Source organism: Peromyscus eremicus, chromosome 2 (assembly GCF_949786415.1).
Source record: "Peromyscus eremicus chromosome 2, PerEre_H2_v1, whole genome shotgun sequence".
In the NCBI taxonomy this organism is placed as follows: Eukaryota; Metazoa; Chordata; class Mammalia; order Rodentia; family Cricetidae; genus Peromyscus; species Peromyscus eremicus.
Genome location: NC_081417.1, coordinates 95015717 through 95037236, shown reverse-complemented (window position 1 = coordinate 95037236; position 21520 = coordinate 95015717).

Below are 21520 nucleotides of genomic sequence, written 5' to 3'. Positions count from 1 at the left end.
CTGAAAATGTAAAATGCCTGTTCAAATCTCCCGTTGCAAAAGCAAAAAACTTTGTTTAAACCTCCCGGGCAAGAATTTGTAAGCAAGTCTGGTAAAAGAGAACCAGTTGACTCTCAGACCCGAAAAGAACTATGGGAAATGATTGATATAAGGGAAATGATATAAAGGACTGATTTAAGGGACTGATAATATTATGGAGTGATATAAGGGAAATGCATTCTGGGAAAGGCAGTTTTTCCACTAAAGATGGCGACATTGCCCTGAAACACGTTTGTCAGCTCGAAAATATGTTCATGGTAAACTTAAAATACAGCCTTTAAAAGAATAAGGAGGAAAATCATCTAAGAGTTTAAGTGTCAGTTCCAATGAAAAATTGAAAGGATATGGAACTAGGTGCTTCGCGGTTTGGGGCCTTGGTAAAATGCCTTATTTACCCTAAAAGCTGTGCAAAATTTTTATGGTAGTTGGATGACAAAAAGCTACCTTTAAGATCAAACAAGCCACTTTAAAATCCTTAAAACAAGAGAAAGCAGTTTATACTCTGAACGTTGTCTCAGATATGAAGAAACTTATGTTGAAATTAAAAAAGTTCTTTGCCTTTTGAACAAACTGCCTGCAATGAGTGATTCCTTTGCAAATCTAATAAGGAGATAAGGAAACAGACATTCAAAAAGAAATGACTGCTTTATAGATGGGAAACTTCAGAAAATCTAGCTGTCTTACAAAAGAGTTGCTTCACCTGAAAGTTCCTTATAAGAAATTAATGCTAAATATCACAGCTGCTAATACCATCAGGAGTTAAAGCTAATGAAATAAATACTAAATCCTGAAAATGCTTTTTCTCAGAGTAAGCTAATGAAGGATATGTTTCATGAAAGAACATCTATGTTCTTGTCTCCTTTGAATAGTAACAGTTTTGGTGAAAATATTGGAACTAACAACAATCAAGTCAAAATGTTTCAATAAATTCAAGATGCTATTCACAAAAGAAAGCTGCCATGCTTTGTGGGTCATATTAGAGCTCACTCCAATCTTTCTGGTCCTTTAGCTGAGGATAAAGAGAAATGGAAAGATCCCTGCTCGGGATTATGGAAGGGTCCCGATGATCCTGTGTTAATATGGGGTTGAGGACATGTTTATGTTTTTTCACAGGAGGAGAATGAAGCTCAGTGTTTACTGGAGCGTTTCCTAAGGAGTGTGGAACTAAGAAAGGTCAGCTCCAATGACGTTCCTACAAAAGAACCAGAAGGAAAGTGGCTCGATTAGTGTTTCTGAGGTTTTGTCACTGGTTGATGCAGGCAGTGATGAAATAGAGTTCGGAGCTGTGTGGCTTTTGGCTTTACTAGCTCCTTTAGAAAAATACTTTATATCACCTAATAGCTGTGCGGTATTTGGCAAAGACCTTACAGCGGCTAAATACGGTAATTTCACCCTCAGTGTGAAGTGAAGTTTTTCCGTAGAACAAACCAAAAGTACTGCTGTAATAGAAACGTTTGTCTGAATTGAAGCACTTAGGGGAGCTATTATGAATTTGGGTGAAGGGACAGCCTCTAGTTAAAAACCGTCTACCGCTGACAGTGCATCTCTGCCGGTCCGGAACGGCTGAGAGAACTGGCAACTTTGGAATGTGGCTTCGTCCTGGGAAGGTTGCAGTCCCCTAGCAACAACTATTACAATTCTATAACAACAACACTCACTAAATCCCAGTGTTGTATAGCAAAGCTGACTATAAACTCTAAACTTTAGAAATGATATACATACTTCCTGTCTAGTTAAAAGAATCTTTATAATAGAGATAGTGATGATAATTAAGAATATGAAGTAAAAAAAGATAAAAATAAGATATGTGAGTTTGTAGAAATTATTGTCTTGTTAGATCTGTGTTTAAAAAAAACTTTAGAAGTTAAATATATGCTAATGGTAGCCCTATATAAGTTTGTAAAATAGATCTATAGAGTTCCTTTAAGAATATATATAAGCTTGCAAGAAGGTAGTCTTAAGACATGTAGTAATAAGCTTGTAAGAAGTAAAGGTGCTAGTTGTAAATGTAAGTTTAAATAAGAGATAAGATGAATGAATAGTAGTTCTATAGTTTCCTTAAGGAGTATATATAAGTAGATATTAATACGTTATATGTGAGTTTGTAAAATGTTGAATGTGAGTCTAAATGCTTTGCAAGAGGTTATATGTGAGTTTGTAAAAATGTGTAAATGTTAAGTGTGAGTCTATTAATGTATATGGTGAAAGAACCTGAGACACAGAAGGTAGTGTCCTAGCAGACTGCTAAGCAGGCAGTCTGAGCGGTTTTCAAAAGTTCCAAAAGCCTCTAAGAAGCTAAGAATGGCGGACGCCAGAACCAGTACAAGGCATTTGCAGCTGAGACCCGAGGAAAATCGACGCAACACAGAAAAACCTGAGCTAACATCAAAAACGGTGCGGTTTAGAATACTATTGTACCTAAAAAGGTCTCTGGCTTGAGAATAAAAGTTCAGAGACACTTGTTTGAACAAAAATTGTTAACTGCAAAAAGTTTTGGTTAAAAAACGTCTCTTCATATTTTGAAGTGAAAGCCTAATACCAGAATTTATTTGTTTGAACTTTTTGAACTTAAAATGAGATAAAACTACAAAAAGATTTTGGTTATGGATTTCTTCATATTTGGAAGGCTCATACCAGAATTTATCATTTGAATTTTGGGACTTAAGAAATGAAATGAACAGTAGAAATTTCATTGCAATGGGACAATTTTGAGTTTACTTATAGTAATGACCTAGGAACTGTTTTCTGGAATTGAGTTAAAAATGGAACTGTTTAAATGAAAATTATTTCTACCTAGAGTCAAGATGTGTATGCATATATGCTTTATTAATTGGTGATTCATGTATTCTGTGTTAAAAATGCAATTGTTTTGTGGAACTGTTTATGTAAAAATGAAATTACATACAGAACTGGTTTTGTGTTACAAATGGAACTGTTTAAATTGAAAAGTTTGGGTTTTCTAACTAGGCTTGAGATTTTGCTTAAATTATAAAGAAAGGGGGAAGAGTTAATATTCCTTAGTCTAATTTCAAAAGTTGTTTGAGGGATTAATGTCATGTTTTTGTTAGTAAGAAATGCAAATGGAGTATATTAAGAGACTACTTTTAAAGTGTAAAGAGTTTTATTAAGAAACTGCTTTTGGATGTTTTGCTAAGTTTTCAAAGTGATAATGGTTAGATTGAGAAGATTGCTTTTCCATATGGGTTTGTAGGAATTGTGTGAGTTTGGGTTCTTCTAACTAGGTTTGAGATTTTGTTTAAAAAATTATAAAGAAAAGGAGGAGTTATGAGATTGAATTATGTTTGCAGAAACCTATTGATATTAATGCACCCTGAATTTGTGGAGTTAAGGAAATATTTAAGTTTGATGTGAATACATTGAAGTTTTTCCTATGTTCTGTTAGCAAGAAAATTTAAATGATTGAGTTAAAGTTGTAACACGGAGAAAATTGTTAACTATATATAGCACCGTATATGCTAATTCAAATGGTTCTGTTAAGAGTTTGCTTTGAGTTGTAAGATTGAGAGAATTGTGGCTATGTATAGCAATGTTTATGTTAACCTGTTAATGGTAATGATGAAGCTAAGGGATTCTTTAAGTTTGTAGTCGCCGTAAGAGTTTTTGGCTTAGAAAGGGCTTGAGGCAGCTAAGACTGCTGTAGTCACCTTGGACCTAATTCAAAAGAGAAATGCCATCTATATCATCCTCTACTCCCATACTGGGAGGTGTAACAGCTATGGAGTTTTCTGTAAGCCATTATTAGTTATTTTTTATATATTAAGAAAGGGGGACCTGTGGGAGCCCGTTCTTGGGTTCCTCGTGGCTTTACCCAGCAGGTCCGCATAGAGGATGATTAGACCACGGGCCTGAGTGCAGGTGTCTGAGATGGTCTGCACTTGGCTGTGCTGGGGGAGGAGGTCTTTTGCGCCACCTCTTGGCGTCTCTATAAAAACCCTGGGGCAGAGACAGTCGGGGCCCGTTGGAATAGGTTCCAGGCCCTCTCAAGGCTATCCTTTATTTTCTGTCTGTTTATCTCCGCGATATTCTCCGCAATAAATCCTTCTATCTAATATTTCCTGCTGCTCGCACTCAAGAAAACTCTGGGGAACTGTGGGGGTGGTTGGGTAAACGCCCCTCACTCATAAAAGTCATTATTGCTTTTCTCTTCTTGCTCATCTCATTTGCCCACTCACCTGATCATATATTGTATACTCAAACATTCAAACTCTCACAACCTTCAGTGATTCTTACTTATATAGTTGTCTTAGGGTTGTATTCCTGTGATAAAACACCATGACCAAAAGCAATGTGGTGTTGCATAAATCTTAGATGATCTTATTAATAAAAACAAACCTGAAGCCAGGTATTGGGGTAAACACTGGAAGATCGAAGAAGCAGAACAAGCCACAGCTACACTCACCTCGCCAGTTCCTCAGCTGATCCTGTTTCCTCAGACTGGAAGTCTCTGTGTCTCTGTTTCAGCTGAACTGCTAATAAAAGCCTAAAAGCTTAACCAGCTCTAGTCCTCGTCTTCACACCTTAAATACCTTTCTTCTTCCTGTCATCACTTCCTGGGTTTAAAGGCTCTTGTTACCATGCCTGGCTGTTTCCAGTGTGGCCTTGAACGCACAGAGATCCAGGCGGATCTCTGCCTCTGGAATGCTAGGATTAAAGGCATGTGCTACCACTGCCTAATCTCTATGTTTAATATTATGGCTGTTCTGTTCTCTGTCCCCAGGCACAGTATTTTGGGGAATATAATATGACCACATTTCCCATTTTTTGTCTGAATTTAAAAAAGCTTATAACTAATACAAGAAAAGCTATATCCAATAAGTATATACAATATATACAGTCAAGAATTGCATTAACAATGTCTAGTCCATTATCAATGTGGGGCAGAAAGTGTTCACTCCAGTTTCCAGTTTCTAGTCAATCACAGAAGAAAGTCATGGCAGGAGCTCAATTCAGAAACTTGGGGGCAGATAATGAAGCAGAATTCATAAAAGTAAATTGCTTGCTTACCATGGCTTTCTCAGCCTGCTTTGGATACAACCCAGCACCATTTGTCTACAGCGGTTATCACCCTCAGTGGCCTTAGCCCTTCCACATCACTTGTTAACCAAGTAAAGGCCTACTGACAATATAATGGTTGTTTTTTTCCCAATCATTATTGAAGTTTCCTCTTCCTATATTTGTGTAGATTTTGAGAAACTGACTATGAAATAAAACAGGACAATGGGCGTGTGTTTCTTTAAGTATTAAATGGCCCAGTTATTCTTTTCAATAATTTCTTATAATAGTTTTGTATAACATTTTATAGCCTTATATAATAATTTTAACCACAAAAGTGTTTCACTCAGATCAGGCCCTTTAGAATTGATGTGTTGGCAATTGTGCAAGTGTTTTAAAAAGGAGTCCTACAGACGTTGGGATTCTTAAAATGTGTTCAGATATATGTTATTACCATCTATTGTGTAACAGTTTTGTCTGACATGAAGCACCCCATCCTGCAAGGAAGCTTCACTAAGACAGAAACTGAACTTAAATCAGAACTTCGGAAAGTCCCTAAAATTGATGATTTTCACTAGGCTCCTCCATCCTCAAGAGTATATAAGCAGGAAAGGCTACAGGAAATCACTCTTAGATGAGACAAACAGCAAAGAAGATTCTGTGTCAAACCCAGCTGCCTGTAAATTGCAGAAATAAGCCAAGGAGCATAGAGGATGCACAGACCAGCCAAATAACCTGAAAGAGAAAGGGACACATCAAATTGAATAGAAGAAACAAAGACCAGAAAAAAAGATGTCTAGAAGAAGTTCTCAAAAACTGAGCCACATGTAAAGGACACCCTTTAACCTGCTGAGATGCTTACAGGCTTCCAGAATCTATGAGCTGTCATCTATGTTGGGATGGACTTTATGAAACAGCTGTCTTTGAGTCCTTCTTGTTTCTTTAAGTAACCCTTCACTCATATTCCTATAAACAAATCCCCCAAAATCCTCATTGGCTCATTAAGTTGGACTTTGGCACTATCCATACTTTGGTCTGTCATGTACTCTCTATCTGAGGTGAACACATGTTGTTTAATTCTTCCCAGGCAAAGTTTTTAACACAATGTTATCAAGTTGTAGCAAGTAGTAAGAATACTGGCAATTGCTTGTAATGCTTATGTATCTATGTGAATTCATTGATTAACAATTCAAAATGATGACACCTGTTCCTTGTACTGGTGATTTTATTTGCTATCATGAGCTGTCCAGTTGAAGTATTGGTTGCCATTGTTACCCCACTGTAGGATAACTCCATTACTTTTCTTTTAACATATGTATGAATATATTTTAGAAAGCTTCTATAGTATTAAGTTTCTATCCCTATTCATATTCCCACCTCTAAACTGCCCTCCCATCTTCAACCCCAATTTTACTTTTCCTAGTTCTTTCTTCAGCTTTGATCCTTTATGCCACTTAGTTCTATCTCCACTCCCTTGAAAACTTCTACCTGGAACGTAATAAATTCATGATCTCAATGAGTATTTCAAACAGAATATACATCTATGCAGATTCAAAGACAACATCAACAAACAAGAGAAAACATGCTTGTTTGTCGTTTTGTTTCTGGATTACTTCACTCAGGATGACTGTTCCTCATTCCATTCATTTAACTATTTATTTTATTTTTTAAGTGGAATTACATGCCTTTATGTATTTTTATGTAAATATACAACATTTTTATTATCTAGTAATCATTTGATTGACATCCAGGATTCTTTTGTGTCACAGGAACATGGGGAAATGAAGCTGATACTCACCTGGAAGCTTCATCTCAACTGACTAGCTTTCATAGTGTGGGCAGTTCATGTATGCTTCCAGTGGAAAAAAAGTAATCTTCCACCTCACACCATTGTGAACACAGCAATATATAATCATTACTGTCCTTCAAGGTATGCCCCTGATGCAATAGTGGAATGAATGAGAATCCAGCCTAGATCTTACTGGATCTCAAGCCTATTCCATGAGATGGAACTGATGCTTGTCACTTTTAAAGGGGCCAATAATATAGGCCCTAGCACAGAACTGGATACTTTTACTCAGTGAAATTCATGTTGTGTTTAAAATGCTCCTAATGCTGTTTTTTTTTTTTTTGGAATACTCTGTTGACCATCTCTTAACCCCTATCAGAGAAGCTTTCTTCAGTAGATGGTAGTTAACAGAAAGACCCTCAACTGGTCAACTTTCAGATAATAAGAGTCTGTGGAATGTTCAGCTACAAATGAGATGTATATATCTTACCCTTTCCCCAGAGACACAGAGATTTTCAAGGCCAGGGAGAGAGATGATTGTGAGAGACAGAGACAGATAGAGGATAACATCAAAGTAATAGTATTTTCCAGACACTACAGGGCAATTGAACATATGAACTCACATTGATGGTGATAGCACGCACAAGACATTTGCAAATTCCAACAAGACAAAATCCCAGCCTGGATAGGGGAAGACAGACACAAAGTCCTACCACCAGCTGAGGAACTATTAGTATTTGACAACTACTGGGAGAGGGAAAGTCAGTTTTATTTAACGATATTAAACCTTGGTAGCAGGAACAAATACCAGTGCATGTATGACTCACAAGAGTAGCCAGGCAATAAAAAAAAATGGACTGAATGAGAAAAAAGAAGTAGAAATCTTGAAACATGGTAGAATATTATAAGAGGATGCAGAGGGTAGTTATTGGAGGAGTTGGGAGAGGGGAAACAGTTTTATTCAAATTACACTATATTAAATTCTCAAAGAGATTATTAAATAATTGTTAAAATTTGCATGTCTAATGAGGGGAGAGTCTAATATGTAGTTCTTATGTTAAGAGGTCCTGTCTGTATATAGTTACTAATATAAATGGACAATTTCACTTTGTAATGTGACCATCAGGCTACTGAATGAGGATCTTTTGCCCTTCTTGAAAGACAATGAAAACAACAACACAGCAATAGAAATGCCGTTCATGGGCTCTGGATTAATACCTTCAGTCTTTTTGGGGGTTTAAAGAGCTTAGTCAATTGAGGACAACACTAGGAGTCACACAGAGTTAACTGAGGTTTGTGTTATGACTATCTGGGTGCTTCCCTTACTCATTGGGATCCAGAAGGACAAAGGTGGAAAGGATACCTAACGATGCAGACCTTACATTACTGCAAATGACTTCCCTCGTACAGCAAAAAGTATCTATTGTGCAATGATTGTTACTAACCATCTTAAGTTACTTGGAATTTTAACTAAGAAACGTTGGTAGTTCAATTTTAAAATATTTTGCCCTAAACTATTCATACAATTCAAAGCTAATATGAGTTAAGGTGTAAAGTTTATATAGTTCCCTAGATTATAACATATAAACAGACTTCCTTAGAATTTTAACTTGGTCCCTAGTTCCAAGAAATATCCAATATTTACTACATTTAATAGGATTAAATACATTCCTAAGTTGTACCCATGCCTAGGACCATGTGTAAGAATATGATTGTGAAATGTCAGTCAAAGTATGGTTTCATTTATTAATTCTTCTGTTGCATTCTCATTATTGTACTAAACAATATTTTAAAAAAACCCAATGATCATTCTACTACATTTCAAACTAGAAAAAGTCACTAATAACATACAATCAAATACCATGAAGAAAAGTCCTATCTTGGTGAAGAGTTGATTTCAGCTCACACTTCAGTGGAGCCAGGAATTAATGCAGAAACTGGAGCAGAATAATGATATTTAGTGGCTTATTCATCTTTGCTGGTTCAGCCTGCTTTCTTATACATCTCAGAACCACCTGCTCAGGGTAGCACTGCTCAGAGAAGTCTGGGTCCTCCTAAATCGATCATTAATCAAGAAAATGCCCTACATACTTGCCTAGATGCTAATCTGATGGAGGCATTTCTTCTATTGTGGATCACTTTTCCAGGTCATTGTAGTTTTTCATGTTTTCAAAAACAAATTCAAAAGAAGTTGTACACTTTTCACAATTAAGCAGCTTTTCACATCTACAATTTGTTCATAATTGTAATTACAGTGTATGCAAATGAATTACAGTAAATAGATATTCTTTTTTCCCCTTTTTGTCCATTCCCTTATTTTGTGTCTATAGTGAGACATACTGTTTTATACTTTTCTGGCTTTGGAACAACAATGTGATGCATGTATACTTTATAATGTGATCAATTCAGGGCAACATGCACTTCCATTTTCTCAAATTTTCATCATTTCTGTGTGCTGGGGAAGTTTGCATTCTTCTTGCTGTGCAACTTAAAGCAAGAATTTTATAATCATTAGCTGCTTTTCTTTGCTATAAGAAACAGAATTGGTCCCTCTTACTTGGTGGTGTTAGAAATAATCTTGATTTAAATTACTTTGTCATCTCCCTGCAATGTATTTATTTTATGAGTTAGTTTCTGATTTTCTCACACAGATTTACGTTCCCAAAATGAGTTAGAATATATGTTATCTTTCTGTGATTTTTCTTATGTCACTTAGTACTTTATAGACAAACAGAATTCAATATAGATACTTGAGATTACATACTTAAACCATCTTCCATTGGTGGACATTCATGTTATAATTTATATATACCCATGATCTCTTTTGCATGAAATTGCTTTTACTTCTGATTTTGCATTCTTCAATTAGTCATTATATGATAAAAATTGCTACAAATGGGATTGCTTATTCAAAACCAATGTAAATGTGTTGTGTAATGTGTTGGCAAATAGCACTTAAAATTGTAACAATTTATAAGAATTTCTGTTGTATAGAGGAGAATTATTTTCCCATAAACCTCATGAGCTTATTTGTCACTTCAGTGTTTGCTAATTCAGTTGGTGATAAAAATAATCTACTTTGTAGCTGTGTACAAAGTAACTAAGGCAGATTTCTTTGGTGATGTTCAAGATTATATTCTAGAGTCTCATGAATGCTAGGCTAATGTTTTTTCCACATTGTTGCACACGTACCTCTGTGGTTGTATTATGTTCCCCAAAATATTGTGTACCCTAATAAACTTATCTGGGGTCAGAGACAGAACAGCCACTAGATACAAAGGCTAGAAAATGGTGGCCCTCGCACCTTTATTTCCAGCCCTCCAGAGGTAGAAATCCCTCTGTCTCTGTGAGTTCAAGGCCACATTGGAAATGGCCAGGCATGGTGACACATGCCTTTAATCCCAGAAAGCGAGCCTTTAATCCCAGGGAGCGGTGGTAGAAGGCAGGAAGGTATATAAAGTGTGAGGAGAAGGAACTAGAAGCATTTGGCAGGTTAAGCATTTGGCCTGGTTAAGCATTTGGCCTGGTTAAGCATTCAGGCTTTTGAGCAGCAGTTCACCTGAGACCCATTCTGGATGAGGACTCAGAGGCCTCCAGTCTGAGGAAACAAGACCAGCTGAGGATCTGGCGAGGTGAGGTAGCTGTGGCTTGTTCTGGTTCTCTGATCTTCCATTTCACTCCAATAACTTGCCTCAGGTTTGATTTTATTAATAAGAACTTTTAAGATTCATGCTGCATACCTCAATTCTTCATTGTCCACTTAACTGAAATTGCAATCATCTTGGAGACACTACTCCAGATGCATCCATAAAGATGTCTCCAGAAAGTTCCAGAAGAGAGGAGACATATAATGTGTGTATTGTCATACTATGAGCTGTAGTCTTGGACTGAATAAAAAGGAGAAAACTCTTTCTGATCTTGACGCAAAAGAATGAAACAGCAGAATATATGGACAATTTATGTGAGGTTCTGGTGGGGGTGGGGGTGTTTCTGCTGGGAATTAGGGTAGAGGCCATTGGAATTATCGTCTGCTAAAGATTCTGTCTTCACTCTGCCTATGTCATAAGAACTCCAGTGTGGGTGAATTCCAAGGCTAATATTGAAAAAGTTACTCAAAAATTATTTCCACACAGGTCAGCACTAAGTACATGACATTACTACTGATATCTGCTTCTATCCATGATCAGTATGGTAGAAGAAAAGTAAGTAGAGAAGAAAGATATAAAAAATATGTATCCAGGTCTACAACTAGAGACAATAGAGAGTAGAAGGTGGGGGGAGGAATAAGTTATCTGCAAGTTTAATTGCACAAAAGCACAAAGAGACGTAGCAAAAAAAAAAAAGTTACAACTGATGTGGAGTTTATTTAGCAAGGCTGAAGAGAAGCACTGTGATCTGCACTGGGGCAGCAGGGAAATTCTGCCAGGCCAAGACCTCACTAATACAAGGCATGAACTTGTAAAGAGTCAATTTATTTGAAAGGAGAGAATTTGAACTGAGAATGCTGTCAAAGAGATTCCCTTCTGAAAAGCAATAGTCCATGGGAAGATTCTCAGATTTAGTCATTCCCTGCTCAAAAACAGTGTCCTAGGGATGTGCTTGGTGTCACTCTGTAAGTTAGAATTGGCAAGAGGTAGCCTATACTCTTTGTTCAAGAATGGTCTCTTGTCTGTCTTTCACACTGTCATCAATTTAAATTTTACCCATTTAACAAGCCACAAGATGCTCAAGCAAAGACTGCTTAACCATACATTGCAGGCATCTTTTGGTCTATTTGCAAGTAACTCTTCTATATGGTTGGTCACTTATGGCTATTAAAAAGAAAAATCAAGTTCTTAAAATATGTACCTGTTCTTTAAACATGCCCTTCACAGGGAAAGCTACTGCTTATCTGTTAATTATTTCAGAATATGTATTTCAAGTCATTTTATTCACCATATCCCTGTAACATATAGTTGTAATCATTGAAACTGTCCTTTTGGTTCACCACAGAATAGAATTGTAAGATAGTGGTTGTCTGTTTTTATCTCACAAGAACTGAATGAGGTGAACTGTGTAGGGATTAGATATAACTTTTTGTGTTGACTACAGAAAGGCCCTTATATATTTGGCTTTGTTGGGTCAAAGTCACTAATGCAAATAGTCAAGAAGCAATACTGACTGGTAAACTCACCTAATTATGCTGTTGTTCCCTATCTTCTGAGAATCCTTGACCCTGATGGTGAATGCAGTAGAATCACATAATGAACTTTCTTACAGCATCATTCAAACCTTATCAAATGATGTGACATCCTTTATGCAGTTCATGATGGACAAAGCTAACTATATTGTCCCTTAAAATATCTAAAAACTTTGGTGATAATAATGTGTTTCCTTATCATTTTAGTTTTCATTTCTCACTCCTTTATATAGAGTCAACATTACACTGAGCAAGAATGTTTATGAAATTAAAAGAATATTGCCAATGCAAATATCACCATGCTGTTCTTTGGGGTGAAAAATATAATGTTCCCATTAACTATATTGTGACAGCGTTCATAGGGCTTATCATAATCATATGTAAACCTAACATAACGTGAACTTTGGTCACTTGAACTGTTAAGAAATGGAATAAAAGCATAGCAAAAACTAGAGGTTGTGTGAACTTCTTTTTACAGATTTTATATTTGCAAATCAGTTACAACTTCAAATCTTATTTGACTGTACTTACTGCATTCCATTTGGGACCTATGTATTTTCTGTAAGAGAGGGCTGACAAGCGTGTAAAAGTGAATTGAATGTAATAGGCTCTACATATCTCTTCATCCCCTAAAATCTCAATGGTATTCAAATAAAACACTAAACATCCAACTGAAAAATAGAAAATCTCATTTGGAACAGCAAATAATCCTATTAACCATGTCTATATTTTATTCTTATAGGAAATATGAATAATAATGTGCAAATAAAGAAATTAATTAATTACATATATATTAGAGTTTTGAGACAGGTTTTCTCTATGTAGCTTTGGAGTCTGTTCTAAATCTGGTTCTGTAGACAAGGCTGGCCTTGAATTTAAAAGATCCTCCTGTCTCTGCCTCCCAAGTGTTAAAGACATATGCCATGACTTCCTGGCCTATGAATACATATTTTTTAAATGTCCTACAAAGAATAATGTAATTCTGAGAAGGAAAGTTTTTTACCTGCTCTCTAGGCAGAACCACTGATGTCCCTGAAGATGCTGTCAGTCCAGGACCCCTGCCATCCTAAGGCATCACTTGTGTTTGACACTAGGGGTACATGGCAGCAGGCATAGCTAGAAGCCAGAGAATCAGGATGATACTTAAGTTTTGACCTGTGATAGTAGGATTAATTCTCCCCATTCATCTTCAGTCCAAGGTCTTAGGTTCAGGAGCCATGTAAGAGAACCTACCCTTGTTCCTAACACCTTTGCCATCCCTCAGCCTCATGACGGTGCTACTTATAAAAATCTACCCCACACCTCTTGCTAGCCTGGCCAATGGTCAGATTTAGAGGCTCCAACAGGAAGGTGTAACTGTAAGATAAAATGTCTTGATTGTATCATTTTTTGGCTTAAATTTGTATTTAAATAGCAAACATCTTTGTAAAGTTATTTTAAAAATCATAACTATGATACAATTCACAGACCTGGGGAGGACAGGTAAAAAGGAAGGCCCAAAGAGGAACACATGGATTTCCTCGGGGAACAAAAAGAGAAAAGATCTCCTGGGAAAATTGAGGGCAGGTGGGGATGGGAACCTGAGGGATCAGGTTAGAGGAGGGATAGAGGGGGAGTGTATTGAAAGACATATCTTGATGGAGGTTATTTCAGGGTCAAGTAAAAACGTGATGCAAGTGAAACTCCCACAAGTCTACAAGAATGAATAAAGCTAAGACTCCTAGCAGTAGTGGATATGTGCCCTGAACTGGCCGTCTCCTGGAGTCAGATTAGAAACTACCCTAGTTGTTGTCAGAGAGCCTTTGTCTAATAACTGACGGAAGCAGATGTAGAGATCCACAGCCAAGCATGGGGTAGAGTTATGGGAATCCTGTTGAAGAGAGGGAGAAAGGATTGTATGAGCAGGGAGTAGGGGAGGGGTCAAGGTCATCACAAGAGAACCCACAGAGACAACTAACATGGACTCATATTAGCTCACAGACACTGGACCGACACATAAGGAGCCCACATGGGACCAACCAAGGCCCTCTACATATGTGTGACAATTGTATAGCTTGTTCTGCTTGTGGGACTCCTAGCAGTGAGAGCTTGGGCTGTCCCTAATGCTTTGGCTGGCTTTTTGGAACCTAATCTTCATACCTTACCAAGCCTTAAAACAAGGGAGGAGCTTAGTCCTACCTCCACTTGATATGCCATGCTTTATTGACACCCATGGGAGGCCTGCCCCTTTTAGAACAGAAACAGAGGAGGAGTGGATGGGGATGGGGAGAGAGGAGGAAGGAGTGATTGGGAGGAGAGGATGGAGGGGAAACTACAATTGGCATGTAAAATATATGAATAAATTTAATAAAAAATAAATAGCAAACAAAAAAGGAAATAAACTTGAAATTTATTTATCATCATAAAATTAAAGCAAAAATATTGTCAGGCAATGCAAAAAATGGTGGTAGGGAATGGTAATGATTTATGTTATTTTTTTAAAGACACCTACATTAGTTACTTTTATTAGTTCTGACACAAAATAATGAAGAAAAGCAACTAACAGAAGTAAGACTTTGTTTTTGACCATAGTTTAAGAGCACTGTCCATCACAGTGGTGAATGAATAGCAGATAATCTGCAGATGTTGGTTATTTTGTACTTGCCATCAGGAAGCAGAGAAAGATGAATGCTGGTGCTCAGCTTGGTTTGTGCTTTTCTTTGGGTTTAGAAACTCAATCATGGATTGTTACCACCAACACTCAGGATGAGTCCTCCCTCTCCATTCAGTCTTTATAAAAACACCTTCATGAACACAAAGATGTATTTACATGATTCTAAATTCAGGCAAGAAGACAGAAAAGGTTACTCATCACAGCACCAAAATAAAAGGCTATTATATGTGTACCGTCACGACAAATCACTGTACACATGCAAGCACAATGTCAAGTAGGTAATTTAAAAACACTTTGGTTCTTAAATTGATTCTAGTCTTTTACTCAAATAGTTTATCTCCTAGTCTCATGTATGTACATCATTTTTATACATACTAAAGGTAGGTCCTTTGAGTGTTTTCCATACCCTAATAAATGCTTCTTTTCATTCTTATTTAACAAAGTCTTTCTGGTTTTATCTACTTATTCAGGGAGTGTGAATGTGTGTGTATGTGTGCAAAAATGCATGTACCAAAGAGTGTTTATGGAGCTTTGAGGACAACTTGTAAGAGTTGGTTATCTCCAGCTACCTTGTGGTATCCAGGCATGGAATTCTCAAGTCAGTGGGCCTATTGTACCAGTGCCTCTACCTGCCGAGCCATTTCATAGGTCCTTATATTTTTTTGTGTATGCTTATTTGTGATTTGTGATTAAAAAGTCATTGGTGTAAAATTCTTGGTTAAATTTAGTGTTTTGATTTTTTTTCCTAAAACCATATTCTCTTTGTAGCATAAAGCCTTGAGATGTTAGTACAGAGTTAAACTAAAATGACTGTGTCACTTCATTTTCCTTGTAAAAACTAAAAGCTGTTGCAGGAGGCTTTCAGCTATGTGAGAAAGTCTAGAATCCAGAAGTTAGTGACATATAACTGTCATTGGTAATGGCACCCCGCAAGCAGAAAAGGTATACAAAGCACCTGAACTCACAGAAACGATCCACTGTTCACTTTATTTGGCGTCAGCCTTATTTTGCATGAAGTATTTTGTATCGTGCTTTGGATACAGTTCTGAAAGAAAACTAGGACATCTTTTCTACTGTCCTCTGGTTTTAGTAAATGGCTGGTTTTGTTTGTTTATTTGTTTTTTTTTTCTGGCACTACTAAAACAGAAAGCTAGAAGACACTGGTGTGGATATAGACTGAGTACATGTTCGTAGTAGCTGTTTAGGTGTCTGTGATGTGCCCATCATCAACAGTACTGTTCCAGGAGTCTTAATTTTCAGTGTCAAGCTGCAGTCTATTTTCCTATAAAATTCTTAGAGCCATATGGTTGTTTCCGCTTTTGGTGTCAGTTTGGTTGGGTAGGCAATACTTAGGCACAACATAAGACATTTTCATTGATTCTTAAAAGTTCTTTATTCACACTTGAGCTAAAACAGCTGGTGGAGGGTTAGAGAGCACTCATGTCCCCCAAAGCTCTGGATATTGCTTTCTGTTTCACCATCTGTGCCCTGTTAAATATTCTTGATTTTTGCCAAGTTTGGGCCAATTTATATGTAAAATCAGTTACTTAAATCAGGATCCAAGAAGCTTCAGGAAGAAAAACATGATTTTAAACTGCACTACCCTTATACATTAATCATTAATACTGGAATGGGGGTTCAAGTACTGCCACTCCAAAGATCATTGTGCAAAATCTTGCCTGCTGGATTTTGGAAGAGCAGTGAGTATGAATTATCGTTTTGGAATTTTTGACCCATCTGAAGTCCTCATATTTCACAATATGGAGAAAACACTGTAGTAGTACACAGCTGCAGCCTCAATTACATTCACTTTCGTCTTCTGTGCACCATGGCACAGTGAGATGTAGCCTACTGGTTAATTGCTTTAGCATCCTAACAATATTCCTGGCTTGTACCTGACAAAAGCTTCAAGTAACAAGATTAGCCAGCATGTAGCTTCACACTTTAAGGGATAGAACATCCTAAACTGCCACATGGAACAAAGCTTAAATTAGAAAGGCCACTGTCCTGCTTTGGGGATATTGATTTTCATCAGTGAACATGGCTGTCTTGTTATTTTTAAATTATGGGCTACTTCAAGGATGTAAAAGTTAGATGTTAACACAGTTTTATTTGTCCTTCATTAAACTAAATATAGAATTCCACTGAAATTCTTAACCAATAATGAAAAAGGCTAATATCTGACTCTGGGAATTTTAGATTACAAATATAAGGTAAAATGATTGGCCAGAAAACTGTTTAAAGACAATATATAGATACTAGTCCTACCAATATTTATTAATACTAATACCAACTACCAATGTATTTAGAAATTGATATATCATAGGAGTATATATTTTAATATAAGTAAGGTAACTTAAATATGTACATACATCTTAGTGTAAGGCAAGATGCAGCTCAATTCTTAGGATCCTTGTCTAGATGGCATAAAGCTCTGGGTTTAGTCACCAGGACTTCATGAAACCATGTAAGATGATGTTTAAGATCTCCTACCACTCAGGAAGAAGAGTCATGTGGGTCAGAAATTCAAGGTTATCCTTAGCTATATAATAAGTTAAAGAGAATATAGGCTAGGTGATACTGCTTGAGACCAGACCTTGAAAAGTAAAGACACAGAATGAGAAAAACATCTAAAAATTAATGCAATGTAAATATTTACTAGTTATCTTCTGCATGCATTTTACTATATTTAGTTCATATATATATTATTTCATCTAATTCATTAAAACTTAGATGAGGTGGTTTCAGCAAAGATGTTCCAGTACAGCAAAAAGAAAAGGTAGTATAATTGTATGTAGAACAGAAGTATTGATTGATACCAAATTCATGCAATTTTTTTAATCAAAATTTTCTATTCTTTCATATCTGAATATTGTAGTCTCAGGTTCAATACTTTTATCACATCAATTAGTTGTTATTATAGTTGCTGCCATAACATACTATAAAAGACTAAGATGTATGATTTCACACTTACGTTTTTCTCAAGTGATTAATAACATGTCCTACATGGAGATAGTTTCTGTATAATACCCCTGTTAAAATACAAGTAAAAATGATCAGCTATTAGAAATATATGAAATCTATAAACTGAGATCCTTAGGGATTATTTGAAGTTCTGATGTTTTTTAAATTTTTATATTTATATGAACAAAACATTCTCCCTATAAGATTGAATCATTTTTAATGTGGTTGGTTATTTTTGTTCTTTTACACCAGTAAAGCTAGGAATCATTTTGTCACTACTGGATTGACTCACTTATCTAATTATGCTTTATCTATAAAAAATCAGGAGTTAGATATTGGGGTAGGAACCTGAATGATCAGAGAAGTGACAGAGAAGAGACCAGTTACCTCCTATCTCTTCTGTCCCTCCATCCACAAGGACTCAGATCCTCTCTAAGCCCTACCCTACTACTTCCTGTCTTTCTGTCTGTCCTCAGTCCTCCTAAACCTTTATGATTCAATTTGGTCAGTGAGTAGCTAGCCTTGCCCTCTGATTCAAAGCAAACTTTATTGTCTGAATGCAATCAAAATATTGCACAACACTGAATGTTCAGAAATATCTACTGCAAAAGTTAAGGTAAAAAACATTTCTTCAATATTTCAGCATAAGCTAGTGAGCAGGCTGTGCAAAATAAAGCCTAAAGAGGCCACGCAAATGAGCTTTTAAAAATCCCTCAAAGATAAAACCCACCCATTTTCTTTAAAGAAGTATATTTAACTTTGTAAAATTCAATATTATCTGAAAGATGCTAAGAACAGGGGTTGGTATGTAAAATTAAAAAAATTAAAAAAAATATAAACCTGTAATAGCAAAATCAACAACAAAAAGAATGTACAAATATTACAATTGCAGACATTTGAGAGATTTGTCATTTCTCCAAACTAGAATACCAATCCAGGGTAATCAAAATTATAATAATAAACATACAAAATACTTTACATATAGATTTTATTTGAATGTGCTGGTTTTTCACCTTTCTTTGTAAATGAATAACATGGGAAATGAACTAAAAGTCTCAGTATCTTTCGAAATTTAGTCTCAAGTGTAGAATCATCCAAATTGGAGCATTTCTTGGAGTACAAGGGATGACAATACAGGGTACTTCAGGCTTAGAAATTCATAGCACATGAATATCTTGCTCAGAGTTCTACCTGCTAAGCCATCTGTTCTCTGATGAGGGCCTGCTCTATGTGGCTCTTCACTTTTTTTATAAGAGCAATGATATAGAGTGTAAGGGCCGTCTTAACCCTATAATCTCTTAAAGCCTCTCTGAACCCCCAAACAACACCGACTACTATGAAGGCTTCTGGTTGCTTGCCACAGACTGAAGGCAAGACTCTATTGCTGAAGACAACACTTACATACTTCTATATTTCACAGATCTGAGAGAAGTCCAGCTGGTGTCTACCTAGACCCTTCACACTTATGACAAGTGTTTGTGTTACTGGAAGGTATTCTGCATGCCACTAAAGGAGAAAGATAAACACCAACCCAGCTAAAAACCCGATGATCTACAAAGGCGACCTACAATAGTGACCCCTCATCTTTCTTCCCCTCCTTCTACTCCTTTTTCTTTTTCTTCTGTTATGGTTTGTGTTATATTCTTCCCTTTTTGTTTTTCTAGAGAGAGAGAAAGACACACACACACACACAAACACACACACACACACAGAGACAGAGAGAGAGAGAGAGAGAGAGAGAGAGAGAGAGAGAGAGAGACAGACAGACAGACAGACAGACAGAGAGACAGAGAGAGAGAGAAAGCAGAGAGAGAGCACGAGCACACACACATACATACATACATATATACGTACATACATACATAGAGAGAGAACTGGGAGGAGATGAGTGAGGAAAAACTGTGTTGAGAATATACTGCACAAAAATAATTTATTTTTTAAAAACTTAAATGAAAAAAGTATACCAATGAGGAATAAGACATCAAGTTACAGCCTTGTAAATATTGCGGTACAAAATTACATAGAAATACCTTCCAAAAGACAGTTATAGGCAATAGAAATTATCTCTTCAAGTAGAAGAGTCAACTATAAGTATAATTTATGTGTGAATACATACATTTTTTAAATATAATTCACAATGAGTCAATTATTTGATATTTGAATTATAAAAAAACAGTTATTTGGGAAAAATCCCATTTTTCTCTTTGCTATTTGAATAGTTATTATTATCTTCCCTACTCAATCACGTTTCCCCATCTCTAAGTAGTAATTCCATGAAATTTTTTATTTTATTTCTAAATACAATCATGTATTACTTTAAGACACTCAACAAGTCAGGTTTTGTGGTAAATGCTTTTTATCCAAGCACTCAGGAGGCAAAGGCAGGCAGACCTCTGGGAGTCCAAGGCCAGTCTGATGTATATAATTAGTTTAAGACTGCCTGTTGGGGCTACATGGACAGACTTCATCTCAATAAAATCAAAACAAAATGAAAACCAGACCAAACAAACAATAAACAAAAAAAAAACATAGAACAAGAAAAATATAGAAATGGACTAAAAGTCTGAAATGGTCATTTTGATTGAAGCGCACATATGCAAAAGTATCATCTACATATAAGAAAAATATGCAATATTTGTCTCTTTGGATTTGAGTTACCCCACTCAGGATGACTGATTCTAGCTCTGTTCATTTACCTGCAAATTTGATTTTTTGTCTTAACAGCTTAATAATATTACATTGTATAAATGAACTATAGGTTCCTTTTCCCTTCAGCGGTTGATGGCCCTCTAGACTAGATCCAATCTCTGGCTATTGTAAATAAAGTAGCAATGGGATAACTCTGCAGTAAGATAAAGAAGCCTTCCAGCATATACCCAAGAGTGATATACCTGGATCCTGAAGTGAATGGACTTTCAGTTTTTTAGGAACCTACACACTGATTTATAGTGGCTATACCTGTTTAAATTCCTACCAGCAATAAATAATTGTTCCTCCTTCCTTGTATTGCTTCCAGAATGTGCTGTCATTTGCTATATTGATCTTGACTATTCTCACTGGGGCAAAATGAAATCTCAAAGTAGTTTATTTGCATTTACATGATGGCTAAGGATGTTTAACATTTCTTTGTTTTTCAGTCATTTGTGTTTCATCTTTTACAAACTCTGGGTAGTTCTATACATCATTTTTGGTTGGATTATTTGTTCTCTTAATATTTAGTATTTTTAATCTTTTGTAGTTTTGATACTTACCATTTATCATTACCATTATTCTGCTAAGGGGACATAGTAATAAAGTGATTTTTGATGACATATTGCAATATCCATATATGAGTACATCATGCAAACCCTCATCAAAGAAATTTCTTCTTGGAAGAGATAGATGGTAATTAACATAAAGACCCACCACTGGATAATATGCGTAGAGTGAGAGACTTAGGTGTGTGGTGGTATTGTGTTCCCCAAAATATTGTGCACTCTGGGGTCAGAGACAGAACAGCGACAATATTAAACATAGAGGATAGGCAGTGGTAGCACACGCCTTTAATCCTAGCATTCCAGAGGCAGAAATCCATCTGTTCAAGGATACAGCCAAGGTGACTCACGCCTTTAATCCCAGAAAGCGAGCCTTTAATTCCTGGGAGTGATGGTAGAAAGGAAAGATATATAAGGCATGAAGACCAGAAACTAGAAGCATTTGGCTGGTTAAGCTTTCAGGCTTCTAGCAGCAGTTCAGCTGAGATTCATTCTGGATGAGGACTCAGATGCTTCCAGTCTGAGGAAACAAGATCAGCTAAGGTGAGGTAGCTGTGGCTTGTTTTGCTTCTCTGATCTTCCAGCGTTCACCCCAATAACTGGCCTCAGGTTTGATTTTATTAATAAGA